The following is a 6,000-nucleotide window of genomic DNA, read 5'->3' as shown; positions in this document are numbered from 1 at the left end:
ACATTCCATTGTATGTATATGCCATGTGTAGTTTATCTAGCTAGTGGTTGATGGACATTTAGGTTGCTTCCAACTTTTGACTGGTGTGCATAATGCCACTATAAAATTTGGTGTTCAAATATCTGTCTGAGTCCCGGCTTTCAATTCTTTTGAGAGTCTACCTAGAAGGGGATTGCCAGGGCATATCATAGTTTCATGCATAACTATCTGATGGCCCACCAAACTGTTTTCCAAGGCAGCTGCACCACTTCGCTTTCCCACCAACAACATACCATCGTTCGTATTTCTCCGCATCCTGCCCACACTTCTTATTTTCTGTTTTTTTAATAACAGCCATTCTATTGGGAGGGAAGTGGGATGTCACTGTGATTTTGATTTGCATTGCCATCGCTATGGATGTTGACCATTGTTCCATTTTCTCATTGGCCACATGTATGTCTTCCTGGAATAAAGATCTATCCATGTCCTTTGTGAGTTTTTCAAGCGAGTTGTCTGTCTTTTTGTTGTTCACTTATAGGAGCTCTTCATACATTCTGGATGGAAAGCCCTTTTCTGATACACAGTTTCTGAATGCTTTCTCTCATGCTGTCTGTTGTCTCTTCACTTCCCTGATAATGTCCTTCGATGCACAAAAGTTTGTAATTTGGATGAAGTCCAATTTATCTGTTTTTTTTTGTTGTCGTTCAGGTGCTTACGATTTCTTCTCCCACGCATTTAGCTACCCTGCCAGCTGCCTCTAGGCACAGGGCAAGCTCTACTGTGAGCATGCAGCTAATGCCCTGGTTGTCCCCACACTGTCACCAGACAGACTGGCATATGCACACGTGCCTGGGGTTAGCTAGCCCCACCAGAAGGGGCATGCCCCCCACAGGGTGCAGACTGGCTCAGCACCAAGCCCGGGAAGGCACAAGAATGAGCAAGTAAGGGCACCATGAAGTTTGCCCACCATTTTTTTTCATTCTTTTTTGCTTGTTTTTGTTTTAAAATTTTTCTCATTATTATATGATTTGTATTTCCACATTATCACTGACCATTATGGGTATTCAGTGCAACTTATTCTTTTATTGGGTACAAAGGTTTATTTGCATGGTCCGATAGCTTTTTTAAATATATTTTTATTACAGAAGTTGTGACCTTACAAAATGTCATTCTTTTTTTTATTAGAGACATTTTAGGTTTCCATAAAAGTCATGCAGAAAATAGAGAGTTCCCACACACACCTTTATTATTAATACCTTGCATTACTCAGGTATGTGTGTTACAGTGGGTGAAGGGATATTATTAGAATTGCACTATTTTTACTGTACAGCACACACAGCAAGCCCTAATGTAAACCACAGGCAACAGTTAATGGTTTAACTGCTTTTAGTTGCCCTTTTCTTGATTTGGCGCTCACCCAGCTACTGCAACCCTTCCACTGTTTTCCGGGGCACTGAAAAAGACAGTTCTGCCATTTTCTGCCTGTTGCCTGAAGGACCTGGAGCACCTTGTGCCCATCTCAGGGCCTCGCCCCTGGACCCCTCTGGAGTAGCTCAGGGAGGGAGGCAGGCCACTCCCCCCGAGCACTGGGGCCGACTCCACCCTCAGAGGGGCAGAAACAGCTGCTCATCAAGAGGAGTCCGCCTCGAGAGAGCAATCAATCCTTCTTTTACAGTTAGTGTCCTGAGCAACGTTCCCAAATGTAAATGCCTATTATGGAAGCACCTGGAGCAGTATAAATACGAGGCTCGGGAAGCATCGGCGGGACCAGGCACCCAGCACGCTTCACCTCCTTCTGGGACCCACACCAGGCAGCCAGCGTCACCCAGACGCTTCTCCACGTTGTGTCCTCTCTTCAGCCTCTTTTCTCAGGTTGCCCCCAGTAAGCTCTGGAGCCAGGAAGAAAGAAAGAGGAGTGGGGCGTCTTCTGTGCAGAGAATGATCACTAAGCCGTAGCTGGAGAGTAGCTCGAGATCTAGAATTAAGCAATCAATCTGAGCCTTAAGGAGATTATCACTCAAAGGAGATTGTTTGTCTGGAGAGAAATTCTTATTGTTGAGAAATAAAAAGCATGATCTTACAAAAATATCTAACAAGGAACTCCTGCCCCTGCACCTATAAATCAGCCTGCAAAAGCACAGCCTTGCAGCTGCATTCTGCTTCTGTAACCCTGCTTGCAAAATTCCACCTAGCAACACGTTGCCAACGAGCAAAAGTTATGCTGGTCCCACCTGAAAAACGGGACTCAGAATCTGGAGATTGACTCTCCTCTGGGCCTGCACATAATAAATCTGTTCCTCCCCTTCTCTTGAGTGCTGGTTTTGGGTTTTCCTGTGGTACTGCACTCCTGGCTTTGCTGCAACATTATGTTTTTCTTAACTGACTGATGCATCATCCCCAGGACCAAATTACCAGAGAGTAAAATGAAAGTGCCATCTCAGGCTCTCGGGATGGAAAACGGGGTCAGCATTTGACGCAGACCCTGCAGATAAGGAGCACACGGGAGGGGACGGTGCCACGTTCATTTTCCCTCTGATTTCCTTGGCCTGGGAGAGAACATAATAGGTAGAAGAGGGTTTGCACTGGGAGCCCAAGCAGCCCCAAGTTTTCTGAGCTCTGACACCTACTAGCCCTGTGCCTTCCTACAAGTCACTTTGTTGTCCTTAAATTCCATCTTCTGTAAATAAGAGTAAAAACCCCAGTTGGGCACAGAGAGTTTCACTGAGGACAAATGGGGGAAAGTTTACGAAGGGACTTACACTGCAGCTAGTGAGGTGGTGCCTGCCGGTTGCTGCTATTTAGCTGTTTTGATTTTGTCTCTCCCCATGGTAACAAGCCCACCAAGTGCCTCCAGCAGCTGTGGTCAAGGCACGGAGACCCAAGGCTCTGGCCTCTCCCCACTGCCCAGTGCCACTGGCCAAATTCCTCCTGCCGGTTTACGTCCAGGGTTGTGTGGCGGTTTTCACCAGACTTAGCAGGGTGCAGAGATCCCCAGCTGGACCTTCACCCTCTGCCTCCTCAGCAGGGAGAAGGGGCTGGGACGCGAGGCAGAGGGAAGTAGGAGTCAGTGTTGGAGCAGATGCCTCCACGTTTAGTGCTTTCACAGCGGACTCTGCCCTGCAGGCCTCGAACCATCGGCAGCAGTGGCGATGAGGAGAAGGGGAGGCGGGCCCGTGTGGAAGCTAACGCTCCTTAGGGGACCCGCGGCACGAGCCACCATTACTGACTGCTACATGCGTGTCGTGTCCTGAGATTCAGAATGTATATTATTCTCAAACGAGAAACTGACTACTTTCCTCTCCACAGGCTGTGGCCATTTCATACAGACAGAGTGTCTCTAAATTTCCTTGCACAGTGCCCCACAGCCATTGGCTCCCATTAGGGCGGAAAAAAGAAATGCTGCACGGGCAGACGATGTGCTGAAGCACATGCGAGGACACAGGGACTGCAGAATGACGAAAAGCCTCCTGAAAGTGTTAGAAAAAAAGCTAAGCTGCACCTATAAGGAAACTAAAGCTCACCTGACTGTGGAGGAGGAAAGTATTTTATTAACGATCTTGCAAGAATGAGTGCTGGACCTGGACAAAAGGGCCAGCTCGCCAAACAAGAAACAGTGATATCTGTACCCTAACCCTGACACACGGGTCCCTCCCTTTTTCCCCATTGATTGGGTACTGCAGGGGTTACAGCCTATCCGAGAGCTCTAACTAACTCCCGCGGTTCCTGCTCTGATTCCCCGGTTCCCTACATTCTCGCCAGCTTGGCAGGCTCAGCACCGCTTTCACCCCTGGCGGGCTTTTCAAATTTGGTGCAACTTTCACTACTGGGCCCACCCCCAGAACTCACCATTGGTCCCCCCTCATTTCATCGCCACTTTTCAAATTCTTGACGGCCAAAGCCGCTGGAACCCCTACCCTCCCTCCTCCAACAGCAGAGGCGACTCTGGCTTCCCCTTTGTGAAAACTAAACTTGTCCCTTTCCCACAGAACGTAAAGAAACGAGCCGGTGCTGTGTTTATAAGTGGAGACGACCCTGTAAAAACAGCAGGGAGAGAAGTGTGTGACGAGGAGAGTGAGAGAGACAAGGCGTGCCTGGGCCTGCCCAGTGGACCTGAACTGTGAGATGACTTGACACACTCACGCTCGAGTTCCAGTTATGAGCAGTGCTGTGTGTTCTGGAAGAGGGGCTCATGGATACGTAATTGTGAGGAAGGTATGTGGTGTGTGGGTTGTGCAGTTTCTACAGAAAGCAGATGTGCATCTAGGGGAGAAGGACACACCCAATGAGGAATGTACTTATTCTCTTTTCCATATAATGCTGAAACATCTTCTGGGAACTGTATCAGTTGACTTATGTAAGAAACCACCCTAAAATTAGTGCTTAAAACAACCACCACCTACTCCATTCCTGATTCTGGGTCAGCAAATTGAGCTGGACTTGGTCGAGTGGTTCTTCGGGGCTTACTCATGCTGTGGTCAGCTTCCAGGTCTACTAGGGGGCAGGCTGGTAGGTGAGTCACTGTGAGTGATGAGCCACAGGTCTCTTAGCCCTGGAACCCAGGCTTCTTCCGGAAACTTCTAGGGTTCCAGCAGAACAAGAGAAAGCAGGGTGGAAAGATGGAGACCTAAACCATACCTAGAAATAATACTCTGAGTATGTTACAGTAAGTACTGAAAAACCTTAGAAGGGGCCCCTCTAATTTGGTGAAGAGACAACACAGGGTTTATGCAGGAGAGCAGAGCACAGAACACCCCCACCAAGAGATGCTGCAGCCAAAGGCAGGTTTGACGTCTCTGTACAGTCCGTGTGGCAGACTCATTATTTCTGCTCACTGCAGTGAGCAGATGAGGATAATGACACAGGAAAGCCATCTGGCCATAGTGGCTTGGACATGTTCATGCCCCTTCTCTTCTCAATATCTTGTCAAAGGAAATAAACCCAAATGGAAATAAATTATTATGCACAAATAATTAATTTTTTTAAATGTTCCTCATGGTATTATTCACAGCAAAAAGTTTCAGTCACAATCAAAAGTAGTAGAGCTTCATGTCGAATGCATTAGCCTGACCTGGAAATGCCAGGTGAAGACAAGGAATCCAGAAGAGCCCTGTGTTGGCAATGTTTCAGGAGAAGAGCTGAATCAAAACCCTAATTTTTGGAGGATCATTGGTTTTGGGGTGTCAGGGATGGGGGATGCATGGAGGAGGTTCTCCTGAGTCATGACCATAAGGCATATCAGGGAGTTCAAGTGTTCATGGGCACTGTCATGGTGGGTGGAGATTCACACAATAACCGAAAAAATATCCAATTCCCACCCTGGGAGCTCTGCCATATTCTCTAATGGGACAGCAAGAAAGTACAGGGGCAGTGACTAGTAAAGGAGGATGGACCATTGATGCGCCCTTGATATTAATGACAGTACTTATGAACCTTTTCCTCTGAAATTGAAACTTAGCATGTTATTATAGGTTGCTTAGGAGTTGCCTCCTAGGAGCCTCCTTGTTGCTCAAATGTGGCCTCTCTCTAAGAGAAACTCAGCATATAAATGCATTACCTTCCCCCCAGCATGGGACATGACTCTTGGGCATGAGCCTCCCTGGCACTGAGGGATTACTATCAAGCACCAACTAGCAATGCAACTGGAAAAAGACCTTGACCAAAAGAGGGAAAAGGATAAAGACAACTGAGTTTATATGGCAAAGTAAATTCAAAGTAAGTTGGGCAGTCATTCCAGAGGTTGACCTTATGCACGTCTCAGCAGGACCACAGTAAATAGTGCCTCAAATAGCTGGGCTCCTGAGGGCTCTGGAGACATCCAGACACTATAGTCAGGGCAGACAGCTCAGGAGTTTGGCACCCTGCCAGTGGGCCATACTTTGGAATTTATGCTTCCTGTGTGATAGAGTAGGATTCAGTTTTGGTTTCCCTACACATGGCTCTTCTGCCTCTTATATTTGAACCTATAGTTAGTACTAGAGTTGATATGTTCATGCCCAAAAGACTTAAATCTGGGCTTTCCAG

Source organism: Dasypus novemcinctus, chromosome 25, assembly GCF_030445035.2.
Source record: "Dasypus novemcinctus isolate mDasNov1 chromosome 25, mDasNov1.1.hap2, whole genome shotgun sequence".
Lineage (NCBI taxonomy): Eukaryota > Metazoa > Chordata > Mammalia > Cingulata > Dasypodidae > Dasypus > Dasypus novemcinctus.
This window is presented reverse-complemented; position numbering follows the sequence as displayed.